The following is an 18,797-nucleotide window of genomic DNA, read 5'->3' as shown; positions in this document are numbered from 1 at the left end:
GATTACCTTCTGACTACAAAGGAAACACAGATCCTGCATATGTTTACTTCCTAGTGCTTAGGCCTTTTCTTACAACAGAGCGAGTGCTCAGGGTTGGGTTTGTTGTAAGAAGAAGGCATAGCTGTTGTGCATAGCATGACTTCATATCTCCTAAGAATGTCTTGATTCTCTGTTCCTACAGTTGAGTAGAGACAAGTGTAACAACTGCAAGAAGAACCACCATGTTCCTATCTATATTGTACAGAGAAGCAGAAAAAAATGCAAGGCTTACGACCCACAATTTCAAATGTAACCACAATTCTGAGGATTATGACAGCATAAAGGAAAAAATTATTCGTGGATATTAGAAATGGCAAGAACTTAGATTTATGATTGCCGTGGTAAGTAAAGGAGCGTCAGTAAAACTGAAATATGAGGAATGAGTATGTAAACATGATGCAGACATAAAAATAATATTAACATCATCTGGTAATACTCAGTAATATTTACTTTATATTACTAAGTATTCATATGTCAAAAATATCTCCATATAGGCGTTTTCTAATTTCCTTTTGAGTACTACAAGGGGACTAATGGTAATTTGTCTCCCTCAACAGATATGGACCAGAGTGTGAAGTGTCCAGATCATCAGTATGCCAACACATAGAGAAACCAGTGCCTCCCAAGAGCTGCAAGTTGTCTAGCTTATGGAGAGCCCTTAGGGATGGTCTTGGCCTGCATGGCTCTTTGCATATCTACACTCACAGTAGTTGTTCTTGGAGTCTTTGTGAAACATCACAACCCCCACTTTGTCAAGGCTAACAACCAGGCTCTCAGCTACATCCTGCTTATCTCCCTCATCTTCTGTTTCTTCTGTTCCTTGGTCTTTATTGTCCATCCCAAAACAGTCATCTGCATTCTACAGCAAACCACATTTGGAGTTGCATTCACTATAGCTGTTTCTGCTGTCTTGGCCAAAATTGTAACTGTGGTTCTGGCCTTCAAGGTCACTTCTCCAGAGAGAACAATGAGATGGCTGCTGGTATCAGGGGCTCCCAACTTAATTATTCCCATCTGCACCCTGATCCAGGTGACTCTCTGTGGACTCTGCTGGGAAACTTTCCTCCCTTCATAGATACAGATTCCCACTCTGAACATGGCCTCATCATCATCCTCTGTAGTAAGGGCTCCCTCATAACTTTCTACTGTGTATTGGGATACCTGGGCTCCCTGACCCTGGCCAGCTTCACTGTGGTTTTCCTGGCCAGGAACCTGCCTGTCACCTTCAATGAAGCCAAGTTCCTGAATTTCAACATGCTGGTGTTCTGCAGTGTGTGGCTCAGCTTCCTGCCTGGCTACCACAGTGCCAAGGGGAAGGTCATGGTGGCTGTGGAGGTCTTCTCCATCTTGGCCTCCAGTGCAGGGCTCCTGGGCTGCATCTTTGCCCCCAAGTGCTACATCATCTTAGTCAGGCCAAATAGAAATTGTCTGCATGGCTTCAGGGATAAAAGACATAGAAGTAGAGATAAGCATTATTAAGACTAAACTCATATATTTGATTACTGTATACAATTTCTGAGCTAAATCTATAGTCATCTTGTGGATACCTAAGACAGTATCCCAAATCTCATGTACTCATACTAATATACTCCTTTGTAAAATGAAAAGCTGTTATTTGTTAAATATTAAAGTATAAAATCTAATTCTATGCTGTACTTAACAGTCTTAGTCTGATGACTATTTTGCTACTATGTCACCTCAAACTTCTCATTTTATGGGTATCTTAAATCACACCATCTGATTTACAACTTGCTTCTTAGTAAGGATGTCTTTTGATTTGGTCTGTTATGTGAATGTTTGCAGTCCTATATAATTTATCATGTCAAAGTGTATATTTTTGTCTTTTCCTATCCAGTGTGTATACTTCTAGACATACATATTCTAGTTACAATAAATGGGGAGAACTATGCAATACATGTTTCTTTGGCCCGGCTTACTTTGATTAAAATAATTTTTTCCATGCTTCCATTTCCTTCCAGACACTACATAACATTTTTTTCTGATGGAAGCTTAAAATTCCATTGTGTATGTATATACAAGTAATAAATTGGCAAATAGTAAAGATAAATCTCCAAAGCAAAATTATAAATAGCTAAACAAAATGCACAATGATGTACTCAACATCCTTAGCGTATGGGAATGCAAAGCCAAATGGCACTGAATTTTATCTCACTCTAGTGACAATGTCTATCATTAAGAAGGCTAATTTAAAAATGCTGCCAAGTATAAAGGGAAAAGGGACATGTATACTCAAGTTCATAGGAATGTAATTCCATATACCTAGTAGGGAAATCATTACGTAGCTTTAACATATGAAAGAGTGAGAAAACCTTGTGAGACTGAAGCCCATTGCATGCATACAGGGACAGATCTAAGTAAACCTGCTGTACAGCTAACACATACTACTGAGAATTGTTAAATTAAGTGATAAAATCCTGTATAATATAATGAATATACAAGTTAAAAAAAAGCAGGGGCAGCAGCATTAGGGAAAGGGACAGCTTGCATTCAGTCCACCCCCAGCACTTCTGCATAGACCCCTTCTCTGTTGAGAAGAAGAGAAATGCATTTGTCAAGGTGTTAGCCGTTATATTCCCAGGAACTTCAAAGAGCATTATGCTCCTCCAGGTCTCTAAATGGAGCAACAACTTGGCCAGGTCAGAGACAGAACCATATTGATTCATATGAGACCAAGTTGTCATTCCTTCTATCCATCCATCTTTCTTTTTTCTTCTTTCTTCCTCTTTTACTTTACTCCTCCCTCCCTCCCTCCCTCCCTCCCTCCCTCCCTCCCTCCCTCCCTCCCTCCCTCCCTCCATCACTTCCTTTTCTTTTATGCCACTACGTGGGATTGAACTTCAGGGCCTAGCTACTGTCCCTTAGCTGTTTTTAATTTTTGCAAGGCTGTCACTTTACCACTTGAGTCATACCTGCAACTCTAGATTTTTGCTCATTAATTGGAGATAAGAATGCCATAGACTTTTCTATCTGGGTTGGCTTCAAACCAGTATCCTCAGATCTTAGCCTCCTGAGTAGCTAGGATTGTAGGTGGGAGCCGCTGCCTGGACCTGTTCCAATATAGTACTCTGAAGAGAGATTGGGAGAAATCTGGGGGTTTCAAATGTGGTTATCACATGAATGATTCTGAACTACAGGGTAGAGATGGATTTATGTGGAATCAATACAGTTTTGGCTCCCCATTTTTAAGTGTAAGAGCCAAGCAGTTCATTTCTCGGTATCAAGCCTAAATTCAATTCTGAGTCTCAATTTTCTGGTTGCCAAGTTTTGGGATTTACCTCCCTTCTTTTCCTATGTGACCCTGGAGGCGTGGGTAATACTGTCCACCAAGTGTTGCTGGTGATGGGGCTTTAGTGTCCATCAGAAGAAGGCCACGGTGTCTCTGTGTACTGAGTGCAGGTCTTGCACCTTTGGGCAATTTGAAATCATTCACAGAATACCTGCTTCCTCTGAGTGCACCTAATGCACTCAATCTCAATGGATGATCTAAGCATACAGTGACAAGCACATGACAAGGCACAAACAAAGAGTTACAACACAAGCCAAACACAGGTGCCTCCATGCCTGAAATTCTAGTTACTCAAGATGCTGAGATCTGAGGATAGTGGTTCAAAGCCAGCTGGGGCAGGAAAGGCCATGGGACTCTTATCTACAATGAAACACCAGTAAACCGGATGTAGAGCTGTGGCTCAAAAAGGTAGAGGGCTTAACCTTGAGCAAGAAAGCTCAGGAACAGTGCTTGGACCCTGAATTCAAGCCCCACAACCAACAACAACAGACAATAACAAGAGAACACATTTTAGTGAGGGTAAATTATAAGGAGGTCAACCTAGAAACTTCTTGATGCCTCTAGCTGATTGCTGTCTGGATCTTATCTGTTCAGTTTCTGAAAGTGAAATAAGGACACTGGTCTAAGTAGCATTATGTTGTCCTCACTGCAATCGTAGCATCTTGCTGGGTGGTGGGGCTTTTCACCAAGCTTCAAAGAGTCTCGAGTTGAAACAGGCTGTTCTTGAACTGCACATGTGTTTGGCCCCACGACAGTCTTGCTACAGAGAATGCTCTCCCCGACTGTCCCCCTAGATGGTTTGCATTACTAGCTCCTGAGTGGTCTACTCCATGGTTTGCATTTGGTGAGCTTGGGTCCTCATCCAAACATATGGGTTTTGCCTTGAAAAGCTCCATGAAAGCCACTTTCTGGGCTACAGGCCTTTGGGACAGAAGTCCACCTGCAGTCATCGGCTTTTTAATAAAGACTCCCAGTTCAGCCTCTCAAGATGTGGCTTCTCTGTATCTTGCAAGTGAATTCCCACACAACAAAATCCAGTAGACTCTGTCTCCTCCTCGTCTCTCCCCTCCCTTCACCCTGGCCTCCAATCTTACACATTTGTCCTCCAGAAAATTCAACTGGTCATGCAGGCATCTACAGCCATCTCCACTGACAGAACCTGCAAAAGAAAATTCAGAACAATCTTTCTCTATTGGCAGTTTGCTTAGGAACCTAGCGTTTGACATATGTGAATCATTCAAGCTACAGCCAGATGGGAGAAAGGAATTGCCGGGGTGCTACTCCACAGAAGGGAGACCCTAGGTACTATTTCCAGCTATTCCACACACCAGCTCCAGCCTCTTGCCCCTGTATGACAAATAGACATAGTGAAGGTTAGAGAAAGATTTATTACCTGGAAGCCAGGGAGAGTACAGCATTCAGCCTATTTTCAGCCATCTTCAGAGATACAGATAAGATCTTAGGCTTTGAATATGTAACTGTGGCAAGGGGTATAAGAATTATAATCTTCAAGCCAGGTGCTGGTGGCTCAGGCCTGTAACCCTGGCTACTCAGGAGATGGAGATCTGACAATCAAGGTTTGAGACCTGCCCTGGCAGGAAAGTCCTTGAGAGTCCTATTTACAGTTAACCACCTACAAACCAGAAGGTGACCTGTGGTTCAAACTGGTAAGGTGCTGGCTCTGAGCAAAAAGAGGCTTAGGGACAATGCGGAGGCCCTGAGTTCAAGCCCCAGTGGCACTGCCAAAGAAAAATCGAATCTCAAATTGATTGCTTCCTTTCAAACAATTTTGTAAAGCCTCCTTTTAAACAAAAAAGCTATTTTAATTAAGTCCTACCTTTTACTGTTACATCCTTTTACAAATTCCACATTTTGCCAGCTTGTGTGCCCTTTATTTTTTTGGCCAGTCCAGGGGCTTGGACTCAGGGCCTGAGCACTGTCCCTGGCTTCTATTTGCTCAAGGCTAGCACTCTGCCACTTGAGCCACAGAGCCACTTCTGGCTATTTTCTGCATATATGGTGCTGGGGAATTGAACCCAGGGCCTCATGTATAGGAGGCAAGCACTCTTGCCACTAGGCCATATCCCCAGCACCTTGTGTGCCAATTTGATTGAACTTTTAGCTGCATTATCTACAACTACCTAAGCCAAATTCTCTTAAAGTTTTACTTTAAAATGTATTTTTAAAAATGATTATCTTTAAGTGGTTGTATAGAAGAGTTCCATTTAGCAAATGAATATAAGGTGTTTTGAACCATGTTACCTCTTGAGAAAAGGGGAGGGGGAACCCCACACTTGGCAACTAGAAAACTGAGACAGAGAATTGTATTCAGTTTGATATAAAGAGATGACCTGCTTGGATCTTTCTTACACTCAAAGACGGGGAACCAAATCTGTATTGATTCCACATAAATCAGTCTCCACTCTGTAGTGTGGAATCATTCATCTGATAGTCACACTGAAACCCCCTGATTTCTCCCCATCTCTCCTTTCAGAGACTTGGAACAGCTTTCAGCAGAAAGGTGGTGGCTCCCACCTGTAATCCTAGCTACTCAGGATTGTGAGCTCTGGGAGCTGTGACCTAATCAGCAAGAAAACAGAGGATGCCACATTTAATAAGCCACATCATAGGAGTCCCCTCCACAGGCTAGCAGCTGCACATAGACTTCCCAAATTGTGCATCTGGAAGCAGCTCAGAGTTAAGTCTTTTAAAGACAAAAACCACATCCTTTCTGCCAAGCAATGCTTTGTTTTGCAAAGCATATCCAGAAACAAAACTGAGCAGTAAATGTAGACATACTCCCCTAAATACTGAGAGGCTGGAACATTTTGGGGGACTTTTCTTTTTTAGAATCTGCTGAGTAAACAGCTTTTTTGCAACACCTGTTTGAGCAAACAACAGTTCTGGGGTCAGGAGCTTTTTTCCTTGGGGGACAAAATGGCATCACTTCTTCCAGGCTTCAGGCCATAACCTACACCATAGGGATACTAATTAGAAGCCAGTCCCGATAGAAAGTCAATGGGATTCTGATCTGCCATTCAGCAAAAAGCTAGAAGTGGAGATGTGGCTCAAGTGTTAAAGTGCCAGTTTTGTGCTGAGTTTCATCTGCAATGTTAGCCTGGCATTGCCCTTTCCTCCTATTGGCCCACCAAGGGTCCTTTTGTAGCAGGCGGCTGATAACCAGCTCCCCCCCTCCTCTCACCTTGAAGTAATATTCCATTTGGTGAGTCTCCACCAAAAATGCTAACAGCACACTCCCTTATCTACTATCCAGGCAGCTGCCACAAATCTTAGTCCGCTGTAACAAACTAACCCATTCCCAAGCCCTACATGAATCCCTGGCCCTTAACTCGCCTATGTTAAGAAATCCCCGCCCCCATGCTACATAAAGACAAGCACTATTTCATCCCAGGCTGACAAAAGACTCCTGTTGCTGTACTTGACTGTGTCCATGTGGTTCTGCAATGGCTGTTTTCACCCAGTACTGGCACAAAAGAAAAGGAAAGAGGGAGGGAAGAAGGAAGGAAGGAAGGAAGGAAGGAAGGAAGGAAGGAAGGAAGGACAGAAGGAAGGAAGGAAGGAAGGAAGGAAGGAAGGAAGGAAGGAAGGAAGGAAAGAAGAGGGAGAGTGAAAGAACAAAACTTGGTCTCATACCTATCATTATGGTTCTATCTCTGAACTAGCCAAGATGTTGCTCCATTTAGAGACCTGGAGGAACATAATGCTCTTTGAAGGTCCTGGGAATGTCAAGACTAACACATTTACAAATGCATTTCTATTCTTCTGAACAGAGAATGGGTCTGTTCAAGAGTGTTTGGAGTAGAGGGAATGCATGCAGTCCTCTGCAAACATCATTTCTACTTCTAAGGTTCACTGGAGACCTCAGTAGTTACGGCGATAATAGAGTTGGAAAGAGAAGAGAAATCCAATAACACCACTGCCATGAGAAATTAATCTGAATGTTAATACTGCCACATCCACAGAAGATATGTTACGACCCACCACCCTCTCCTAGCCATGGCTTTCCCAACACCTTAGCCTCCAGCTCCAAGCTCCTCCTGTGCTACCTCATTTGTGGTCAAGTAGTGGTTACAATACTTGTAGGTCAGTTCTAAAGAAACTGACGCATGTGTGCAGTGGAACACCTTGTGCCCTTGGCCTGGCCTTTGGGTAATAAGCTCCTACTTATGGCCTCGTGCACACAAATCGCATCTCAGCCATATGCTTAATTTATGGGGTGGCAACTTGCACATGTGCAGAGCTCTTCCAAACAAATTTAACGGATGGAATACTAGAAGGTCCAACTGCCCCAGAGAGGGGAGTTACATATTGGTTTAGTGGAATTATGTACTGGGTTTTCTCAATCTTCTCAGCCCTAGAAATCTGTCCCAAAACATGGAAGCAAATATTCAACAATACATGAAGAAATTTTTAAATGTACTGCATTTATGAAACAAAACAATAACTGAAACATCTCTTAAGGAACAGAAACATGGTTCAATAAATTACACACACACACACACACACACACACACACACACACACACACACACACACACAGAGTCATGTAAGCCAGGGGTGGGGTTGGGAGAGATGGGGAGAATGATGGAAGGGGTGACATTGTTCAGGATGCCTTGTATTCATAAACTGACATGTTGAATTTAAAACCTTTATGTGATTACTTAAAGATAATTTAGAAATTATACAAATATTTTTTTAAAGTTGGGGAAGTTGACAGGTGCTGGTGGTTCACACCTCTAATCCTAGGTACTCAAGAGGTTGAGATCCAAGTATCACAGTTACAATCCAGCCCAGGGAAGGAAAGTCATGAGCCTTTCCAATTAACCATTAATAGCTGAAAGTGGAGCTATGGTTCAAGTGGCTGAGCACTAGCCTTCAGAAAAAATGTTTAAGGACAGTGCCCAGGCCTGGAGTTTGAGCCTACAGTCCAGTGCACATGCACTCTCTCTCTCTCTCTCTCTTTCTCTCTCTCTCTCTCAAAACTTTAATACATGTAAAACTAAGTAATGCAAGAATAGATATGAGAATTATGAGTTATATTTTTCTTTCCTACAGCAGTGAGTTTGTGCAAAAGAGACTTGAAAGAGGCAATCTCAGAAGTTTTCTATCATTGCTGTTATGGTATATCACATATAGGGAGCAGTGGGTACATTCTATTTATACCTTATATATAAATACATAATATATGTATCATACAACATATATACAATGTAATATAAAACTATATGATACATTCTATACAACAAAATAATACAATATATAATGATATATAATACAGCATGTAGTATATGTTATATGCATAGTGTATAGAGTATACTAGGAATTGTATATATAGTATATATGGTATATAGATAGCAGTGTACTATCCATATGCTATCTACATAGTACTTATGTACACATAGCATGTAGTAAACAGTATGGTGTTTCGTGTATGTAGTATGTGAACTATCCTCATAAATCTTATATATGCAGGGCTATACAGTATAGTATAAACATACTACATACTATATATTACATCATTATATGTTCATGTATGCATTATACTATCTATATAATGTAGTGTATGTCATATATAGGACATATATATGTCCTATAAATATGATAGATAGTATATCTAGTATTATATGCTATACACTATATACTATCTATATATTATAAATAGCATACTGCTATATATACTATACATGTAGTATACACTATGTTATATATAATTATATATTGCATTATTATATTATGTATTATATATTTTATACTATATTGTTATATATTAGAGTATATATACTATATACAGTATGTATATTATACTACTCTGTTATATAATATATACCATATTATATTAATATATTGTAATATAGATGGTATTTTATATTATTTGTAAAGTACATAAATATATGTCTAAAATATATTTATATATGCTATATATAAACCTATACTATATATACACTGTATGTATATATTGTACATATACAGGATACAGTATAAACTGTATACTGTATATAGTAAATATAGACTATGAGTAGTATATATAGCAATATATACTCTATATATGTACCATATACTGTATATATTGTACGAAGAGGTAATATATATTCTATGTAAATATATATTCAAATGTTATATATGTAAAAATCTATTTATATGCTGACTACATGTAACCCTATACTGCCCCAACCTTTCCTTCTCCTCTCCTATGACCTGACCTAACTGACTTCCTTTGTCTAATAGTCCCATTCTGCACCCATGTCTCATCCTCCTGAATACCCCATATTCCACATCCATGAGTGGGAGCCCACCCCCGCATTTGCATAGCACTTGGGCCCTCTCTAGATGATGCAAGGTAACATCACTGCCTGTGGGCATCTTCAAAGATTCCTACACTGAGATCCTGGACTCTTCTGATTTTGATTTGTGGTTGTCACTCATTATCCACTTTGTTCAGAGGTTGATGGAATTCCACATAAGTAGAACTGGTCAGATATAACACCAAAACCTATAAGCCATTCAATGAGTCATTAAATCACAGACTTTAAACAGCAGAAATTAAATAATAAACCCAAGAATTTCAGGGCATAATTACCATTTAAAAGGTGGTAGAGAAAATTCTGAGTTTATTGCTCTATTTTCTAGGCTGTCAATCACCATTTATGAGAAAGCAACTATTTCACTGAGTTGGAATTTTATATCAGCCAATGCAAGCACTCTTCTTTCTTGGGAGTGGAGGCAATTGTAACCACAATACCAAAGAATCACTTTTTAAATCATCAACATCGTCATTCTAATAAGTCAGTCAACAACAAAGAACACTTCCACAGTGGGCTTTTACAGCCAGAAAATTATTAAATATGAATCCCAAAAGGACAAATTCATAGAAAGGGGGCTGGGAATATGGCCTAGTGGCAAGAGTGCTTGCCTCCTACACATGAGGCTCTCGGTTCGATTCCCCAGCATCACATATATGGAAAACGGCCAGAAGGGGCAGGGTGGCTCAGGTGGCAGAGTGCTAGCCTTGAGCGGGAAGAAGCCAGGGAAGGTGCTCAGGCCCTGAGTTCAAGGCCCAGGATTGGCCAAAAAAAAAAATAAATAAATAAATAAATAAAAAATAAAAATTCATAGAAAGAACAATGTGTTCTATTAAAATAATCATAATTTGTTGACACATTCCGCACACAAATGATATACATTATGCAACCTAATTGGGCTTTACCAGTAGAGTTTTGTAAAGTGGGAGAACTTTTTTCCCAGTATGATGGAGTTTGAGCTCAGGGGCTTGTGCTTCCTAGGGTTGGCATGATACTACTCAGCCTGCCTGCTGGATTTCTCTCTGGTGGCTGTTAGCCTTAGGTCTCACTTCCCACTGTGGCGCGTGCCCAAGTCAAGATCTGCCTGACTCCATTTAATTAATGTCTACAGTATTTTTCTGCCCATGTTGTCCTCAAATCACAATCCTCCCACATTCAGCCTCCCATGCAGGAAACTCTTTTCTCCTCATAGCTTTGAAAATATTAAAAGACATAGATTATTTCTTTCATTTCCTAAAAGGTGATTACATGCAAATTAGATTTTGATTTCTGTAAGATTATACTTCAGTCATCTAGCAAAGCTTATTTTCTTAGCAGAAAAAAATAATCCTTTCTATCATCCAAGCTTATGTTGTCCAAGATGGCAACCAATACTCACGTGCTGAGGACATTTAATATGTCACTGAATTTAGTTTTATTTTCTCTTGACTTATTTTTAAACTTTTAAATAAGGCCCCAAGCCTTGGATTATGGCTGTAATCCTCGCTACTCAGGAGGATGAAATCTGAGGATGAAGGTTCAAAGCAGACAGAAACAGGAAAGTCCAGGAGACTCTTATCTCCAACTAACCACAACAAAACCGGAAGTGAAGCTGTAGAAGTATAGACTTACCTGAAAGTGCTCAGGGACATGCTTCTAAGCTCTGAGTTCAAGCCCCACACAGGACAGAAAAAGAAATTAAAATAGCCATATAGAGATTTCTATTGAACCTAATTATGTTTTATAGTACAATACTTCTTTTAAATGGTTGAAAATTTACCACCTAAACTAGGCTGTGCTGAATATCCATTATCCATATTGCTGATTGTATAATAAAGATTTTACCAAATGTATCCTCCTCCAGATAGAATTTAAAAACTGAACCAGATAAAGGACAAAATATTAATTTTTATACCAGTACTGGCCATGAACTCAGGGTCTGGGCACTGTCTCTTCGGTTTTTCACTCAAGGTTGGTGCTCTACCACTTGAGCACAGCTCCACTCCTAACTTTTTGGTGATTCACCAGAGAGAAGAGTCTCACAGGCTTTCCTGCCTGTGCTGGCTTTGAATCAAGATCTTCAAACCTCAGCCTCCTGAGTAGTTAGGATTATAGGTGTGAGCCACCAGCACTCAATTCACAAAGGATTTATAAAGACCCAATGAATAGCCAAAAATTAAAGAAAAGAAAGTAATTGGACTATGAGAGAAGGGGAAATTTTGGATATAATCTCACCCCAAGGCATCGCTTAATCTGAAGGAATCTGACTGGACAGAACTCAAACACAAAGTCCCAGGCAGGAGACCAGAAAGGAAGAAGCCAGAGAATGTGAGAATGTGACAGGAAGCTGCCTGAGCCAGGAGGCCTTGCCTCAACATGTGAATGTCACTCAGTGGGAAACCCCAGGGCTCACATTATAAACATCTGTGAAGTAGAAGACACTAAGCAGAGATCTTAGTTTCTATCCACTACAAGGATGACAGTTACATACTAATAAATTTGGAAAACAAATAAAATCTTGAGTTGGCTTTACATGTATATGTGGGTACTTGTTGTTGGTCATGGAGCTTGAACGCACGGCGTGGGCACTATCCTTGAACTTCTTTTTGCTTAGGGCTAGCACTTTGAGTCACAGCACTACTTCTGAACACACTGGACACTTTTTGTCTGTGTGTGCTAATCCTAGGACTAGATGTCACAGTCTGGGTGCTGTCCCTGAGCTTTCTTGCTCAAGACCAGTACTCTACACTTGAATCACAGCTCCATTTCTGGATTTTCTGAGGGTTAATTCATGATCAGAGCCTCATTGTCTTTCCTGCCAGGGCTGGCTTTGAACCATGACCCCAGATCTTAACCACCTGAGTAGCTAGTATTACAATTGTGAGGCACCAGTGCCCAGCCTAAACTAAAACAAACACACACACACACACACACACACTCACACACACACACATACACACACACACAATTTTTCCCAGTCTCATTCTATTTTAGAATTAGATAACAATGGGAGAAAGGTAGAAACATTCAAGATCTGTGTCTGTGAAGGGAGTACATGACAATGAACTAACTCTCCATGGATGTCCCAAAGAAAATATCTGCCCAGATAGGATGTTAGAATGTTCCAAACTTTCCTGTGTGGGAGGTGTGGTGAGTGAGAAGTTGAGTAGGGGATCTCAACTCAGGACATCTGGGACATTTTATCATGAAAGATCAGTCAGTAAGGCTATCTAGCTTCCCCTTTGGGGAGACTTTCATAGGTCTTTTCTTGTTGCTCACAACTACTGTATAAATAGGAACCCCATTTTAAAAATGAATACTTGGTTCAAATTGATACAAAACAGCAATGAGCAATTAATGGACCTAGTTCTGATCAGTGCTCTACAGGATTTCAAAATGTTGCCTGGGTAATTTCAGCATACGGAAACACTGCCTTCTAGCAACAGAAAAGTAATTACAACCTGGGAAACTCCTGATTCTCTATAGGTAATTATTCATCCGTGATGAGTTTGAATCCATGTGTAACAAGGAAACACAGTAGGATTAATCCCCACCCCCATGCTTTTCTTCCCCTCCTTTACTTTATTTTGTCAGTATTGTGGCTTGAACTCATGCCTTCTGACTCAGTTTTTCTACTTGACGCTGCCCCTCTACTACTTAAGCCGCACCTCTACTTTGGGCTTTTTGGTGGTTAACAGGAAATAAATGTCTCACAGACTTTCCTTCTGTCTGACTTTGAACTGTGATCCTCCGATCTCAGCCTCCTGAGCAGCTAGGATGACAGGTGTGAGCCACCAGCACCTGCTTGGCTCATTACACGGTGGGAACATTGTCTAGAAGCTGGCTACCTCGGATGTGCAAAATGCTTTTCCTTCATATAATTCTGATTAATGAGCTCATAGCTTCGTATATGCCTGTGTGCTGTATCTGAGCTTCTTTTGCTCAAGGCAAGCAATCTAGACTTGAGCCACAGCATCACTTCCAGTTCTTTTGAGTATTTAATGAGTCTGTTTGTTTCCTGCCTAGGCTGGCTTTGAATGGCAATCCTCAGATCTCAGCCTCCTGAGTAGTTAAGATGACAGGCATGAACCATGGGTTCTTGGCCTTTTTTATGCTTCTTTATAGCTTCCCAATCACTAGACTTAATAAAGTGACTGCTTAGGCTTCAGAGGGGTATTTGATCAAATACCCATCAATATTTTGATAGTGATCAAATATGAGCATCCTCACACTAGCTAATGGAGAATGGATGAGGGCTATACAACAGCTGAGATCTTTGCTGTTATCTTGCTACGACTTCCTTGAGCACACACAGAAAGAACCTAAGGTCAGAATCATTACATGTTCATGCAACTTTCCCTGGATAGATTGCTTTATGGGTGTCCAGCTATATAAGACTTGTGAGGAGAGGACATTTGAGATTCCCCTTAGAGTCAGAAAACCATGAAGAATGGAAAATTGAAGATGAGAAATACTAAGAATTCTTTTTTTTTCCAGTCCTGGGCCTTGGACTCAGGGCCTGAGCACTGTCCCTGGTTTCTTTTTACTCATTGCTAGCACTCTACCACTTGAGCCACAGCGCCACTCCTGGTCGTTTTCTGTATACAGGGTGCTGGGGAATCGAAGCCAGGGCTTCAAGTATAGGAGGCAACCACTCTTGCCACTAGGCCATATTCCCAGCCCCAGAAATAATAAGAATTCTTGTATTTCCATACTTCCTACTTTTTCCTGCCACAGCAATTTTACTTGAGAGTGTAACTGTAATTGTGATAGCTCTTACCTTGACTCTAATGATTAATGATTTTTAAAAAATCAAGTGGACATCCCAGAGTTGTCACAGAGGCTGATGAAATCCCCACAGTCAGGGATAAAATGCCTTATGCTGTAGACTTGTGTAGTTCTTAAAGGAGTATCTGGACACTGTAGCTCTTGGCATTAAGGTAGGCAATTCTGCCATCTAGTGGACTTTGAATCAACTTCAATTCAAAACCTTCTGTAATTCAGTAAATCTTATTTAAAATGACAAGGGAAGCATGGAGTTGAGGGCTCTTGACTATAATCCCAGCTACTCAGGAGACTGAAATATGAGGAGCAGATGCTTGGTTTAAAGCCCTTCTGTGCAGGAAAGTCTATGAGATTCCTATCTTTAATTAAACACCAGGTAGCTGGAAGTGGTGCTATAGCTTAAAGTGGTAGAGTGCTAGCCATGAGCAAGTGCTAGCCGTTCAAGGGCAGCACCCAGGCCTTGAGTACAAACCCTATGACCAACCAAAAAAAAAAATCAGGATAAAACAAAAACAAAAAGTGGAAGTGGCACTGTGGCTTAAAGTGCCAGATTGCTAGCCTTGAGCACCAAAGCTCAGAGAAAGCCCCCAAGCCCTGAGTTCAAACCCCACAACCAACAAGAACAAGAAAAAATGTCAATGCCAGAATGGCCTTTTGAGAAGAATATCATACTTCCTTTATTTTTCAGATCTATTGGGAGGAGTAAATATGAACCTGGCACTCTTGCTTACCACTAGAAACTTTTGGCCATAACTGTTAACACTGATGTTCTCAGTACCATAAAATAAGCACCATAAAAGCAAAGATTATGACTTTCTTACAGACATCCCCATTGAACAGAAACAGACGGCACAATACTAGTCGGCAATCAGAAGATATTTGGTCAATAAATACATGTGCTTAGGATCAGTAAATAAAAGATGTGGTAACAGACTGTCTCAAAGTTAGGAAAGTTAGTTGTGAGAGTTTTACTTTGTCAACAGGGTAAATCTAGTTACTGCAATTCCTGGGTGAGCAGTGAGAAAAGAGCTTAGGCCACTTGACAGCCTTTGGTCTTATTCCATGGAGATATCTTTATGGAGTTTAGGAGTGTGAAGCAAGATTACTTTCTAAGTACCACATGGAAAACAAATCATGTTCTTGTTCCTGCTGAATACTTAAACAGTGAGGTTGAAAACAGAAGTTTAGTAGGGCTGACACTGACATTAGAAGCCAATAGGAAGATGTCTGGGTCCTTCGCCCCCAGCTCTCTCCTAGCCAGCGGAAGAGGCAGGGAAGCGCGCCCTGACCAAGGCGGGCCAAGAAAAGGTGAAGAGTCGACGGACCACCTGCACCCAGCCCCCCTTTCACCGGAGGACAATCAGACAGCCAGGGAGAGTGTCATGCATGGTCTCGCTTTATTTGGGAGGAGCTTTGGCTTTTAAAGCGGCAGGAAGTGGAGGGGTGTAGGCGTACCTAGCTAGGGACTGAGGAGAGGCATTAGCTGTCCATCAAGGGTGGATGGCTGAGGGACCAATCCTAAGAGGCTGCCTAATTCCCCATCACAGCCCACAGGACCGCCTCTGGGTTCACCTCCAGGCGCCATCTTGGCCACAAGTGGTCCCAAAGCTGGGAGGTGGGACCAGCTAGAACTGCCTTTCTGGTTCCGCATAATCGCCCCACGTGATCCCGGGGCAGAGCCAGCTGGGCGTGCCCCACATCTCCCCCTTTTGTTTTTTATTATCTGGTGACGGCCCTACTTGAGTGTGCGCCTGTCTTAGATTGTCCCCTGCTGAGGATCTTACCCGTCATTGACTACCACTCTAGCTCTTCAGGCAAACCTACCTGCAGGGCTTGCCAGCCCAGTGGAAGAACATGGGGGGGAGAAATTGACACTCAAGAGGAGGCCCTGATATTATTTTGCCTCATGCCTGCACATTCTGGTAAGGGCTATGACCAACCTCATAGGGTTCCCATTTGGCTAAAAGCAGCATAATGCTGCCAGACCACCATTAACTGAACAGCTCTGGCTCATTGCTTAAGAAATAGGGGAAGCCTATTTACCCTAGCAAGGATCAAGTGTAAACACAGAGGCAAATGTAAACACAGAGATAAATGCAAACATAAGGCAAATGTGAACATAGGCAAATGTAAACAAAAGGATCATGGGGTTCTCTTCCACGGGGGGAGAAGGTAAGAGAGCCACCCATTTGGCTCAGTCTAGGGAAAATTGGAGTTCAGTCCATTTCAGTGCCACTCAGGATAAAGCAGGCAGCATTCCCCTTCTCTGGAAGTGAGCAGGTCAAGGCCCTGGCGGTTCTGGAGGTCCACAGCAGCCAAGGTGGTAGCAACTTAACACATCATTAGTGGACAGTTTATCATAAACATTAAAGCAAGGTTCCAAGGCTTTCAACACCTATTCTCCCCGCAATGGGAGCCCCAGCAACGGGGGAAAGACATAATGGAAATAACATTGAAAACTCCATTCCAGTTCTTTGGCAGTAGCTGTAGGCGTTATCACCACTGAGAAACATTGTGCCATACAAGATGTCGAGGTAGAGTCCTAGAAGCAAGCAGGGCAGGCACTGGAAGGAATGGAGGCTGGCTGTCTCCATTGTTGTCCACCACTGATAGATGCAGGCAGGTTTCCCATATTTCCAGGGAGCAGCAGGAAGAAATCCACCACAGTCTTTTTTATTCCTAGAGAGAATAAGGAAGCATACCTCAAGAGAAAGTGCTCTTGGGTAGTTATTTTGGTGAACAGTATTTTAGGTCTCTAGCAGGTACCCAAATTGGGCTTGTTTCCCTGATTGGGAAAACACATCTGAAGCCCCTTCCCACACTAATAAGTGGGTCAGGACCTCGCCATGATCCAGTAAGGGGGTCCTTCCATTGGACTTCCACCTTTAAATAAGGTGTCTGATTTGACCAATGCCTCTGAAAAAGCCGTCAGAGGTTGGTCTTTGGAGAAATTTGAAATATTTAGTGTAAGCATGGCTGTCCTTAACTGGTCATAGGGGATGCCTCCCCCTTTGTTTTTTATTAATTGGTCCTTTAGGGTCTTGTTATGCCAATCGATTATGGCTTGACCCCTTGGATTGTATGGTATTCCAGTGGCGTGTTTATATTCCACATTTGCAAAAATCTTTGCAATGGTTTGCTTATAAATCAAGGCCCATTGACTTTCTTTACCTGTAAGGGTAGCCCCAGGATGGCAAAACATGGTAGCAAATGGCTTTCAACATGCCAGGTCCTTTCACCTGAATAGGCAAGTTTAATGTATGAAGACACTAGGGTTGGTAACTACATACAAACTACCAGAAAACAGGTTCATCAGCTGCTGGGCATGGGTTAGTGCCAAGGCAACTGTTTATAGCTCCTTAAATTGTGCAGACCCTGTAACTGGCTCAAAGTAGTGGGTGCTTTCTTTCCTATTGGCAGGGGAGGTGGTGGAGTATACCACCGCGGCAGATCCCGCTTTGCCTCCATCAGTAAAAACATTTACACCTTTAATAAGAGGTTTGGTAGAGAAAAGTATAGGGGGAGTCCACTGTAACCTCAAAAATGAGGTCACCCATCTTGAAGTGCCATAATGGCAGTCCAACTTCCCCATGAAGCCCTCTAAGGCATTAGACACCCAGTTATGGTTTCTTTTAACCCACTCAAAATCTGACAGCCAGTAGGGAATAACTAGCACATCAGGATCCCGCCCATAATGTCTCAGGGAAATATCCCTGCCCTTAATTACCAGGTAAGCTAGCGGTTCTAGCTGGGAATAAACCCTGGGAGCCCCTCCTACTGATGCATGTAACCATTGGAGAGGCTCGCCCACCTGAGTAATGGTGGCTGAGGAAAGCTCTGAGCTGGGAAGGATCCAGAGACAAAGGGGGCATTCGGGCCTATAATGAGCCAATTGTGCCATATTTAAGGCTGTCTGAATTTTTTGAAATATTACTTGATGTGATGGAGTTATTGTAATAACATCAGTGGGGGCTTTATCCTTTAAAGAGTCAAAAAGTGGAAGCAGATCTTCTGTGGGCAGGTGAAGCCAAGGCCTTAGCCAGTTAATCTCACCTAACAGTTTTTGTAACTCCACCAAAGTATAGGTGCCATCAAATCAAATCATATCATATTATTTAACCGTACTGGCAGGTGTTAGAGGGCACAAATGAATAACTATCAAGAGGTCAAAGGGTCAGGACAATGTTCAGCTTCTTCCATCCCGAATCACCAGGCTTCGTTAGTCATGTGTGATGGAGGCACGCAGGAGAGATGGGTTGGGCACCTCCTGCTGGGTTGCCTGCAAATTTCTATACAGACTGGTTAAAGACATTAGTTTGGGAACAGACTGTGGAGGCAGCTTCCTGTGGCCCCGGAATGCCACAGCA

The 18,797-nt window shown here is 41.9% G+C and overlaps 1 pseudogene; it reads left to right on the top strand.

Moving 5' to 3' along the window:
* The first annotated feature begins 598 nt into the window (after nt 1-598).
* On the top strand, nt 599-1,518 carry LOC125367085 (annotated as a pseudogene).
* The last annotated feature ends 17,279 nt before the right edge of the window (nt 1,519-18,797 follow it).

Source organism: Perognathus longimembris, chromosome 18, assembly GCF_023159225.1.
Source record: "Perognathus longimembris pacificus isolate PPM17 chromosome 18, ASM2315922v1, whole genome shotgun sequence".
In the NCBI taxonomy this organism is placed as follows: Eukaryota; Metazoa; Chordata; class Mammalia; order Rodentia; family Heteromyidae; genus Perognathus; species Perognathus longimembris.
This window is presented reverse-complemented; position numbering and strand designations above follow the sequence as displayed.